The sequence below is a fragment of the Penaeus monodon genome, chromosome 23 (genome assembly GCF_015228065.2).
Source record: "Penaeus monodon isolate SGIC_2016 chromosome 23, NSTDA_Pmon_1, whole genome shotgun sequence".
In the NCBI taxonomy this organism is placed as follows: Eukaryota; Metazoa; Arthropoda; class Malacostraca; order Decapoda; family Penaeidae; genus Penaeus; species Penaeus monodon.
The window spans coordinates 5617149-5617415 of NC_051408.1; the positions used below are offsets into that span (position 1 = coordinate 5617149).

Below are 267 nucleotides of genomic sequence, written 5' to 3' on the forward strand. Positions count from 1 at the left end.
GACTGATCGAATTTAGTTGTAGATATAGATACAGACTTTATATTCATTTTGATACTCTTGTATTTTCTGGAGTCTTTACCTGTATCCTACAGATGCTTATACCACATGATCAAATTCCTTAGAAGCTCGAGAAACCTTTATTGTAATTCATATTTTCCAGCCTCGAGTCAATGATTGTTGATAAAGCGAAGCCTCTAGCCATCTTGACTAAATATTTATATATTGAAATTTCTCCTCCCTTCCGGATACAACCTGCTGTATAAATGT

The 267-nt window shown here is 34.1% G+C and overlaps 1 protein-coding gene across 1 annotated transcript in view; it reads left to right on the forward strand.

Moving 5' to 3' along the window:
* Window positions 1-267, forward strand: part of LOC119587745 (nephrin-like) — a gene marked incomplete at both ends in the record, with an annotated part of 138820 nt that overhangs the window by 137744 nt on the left and 809 nt on the right.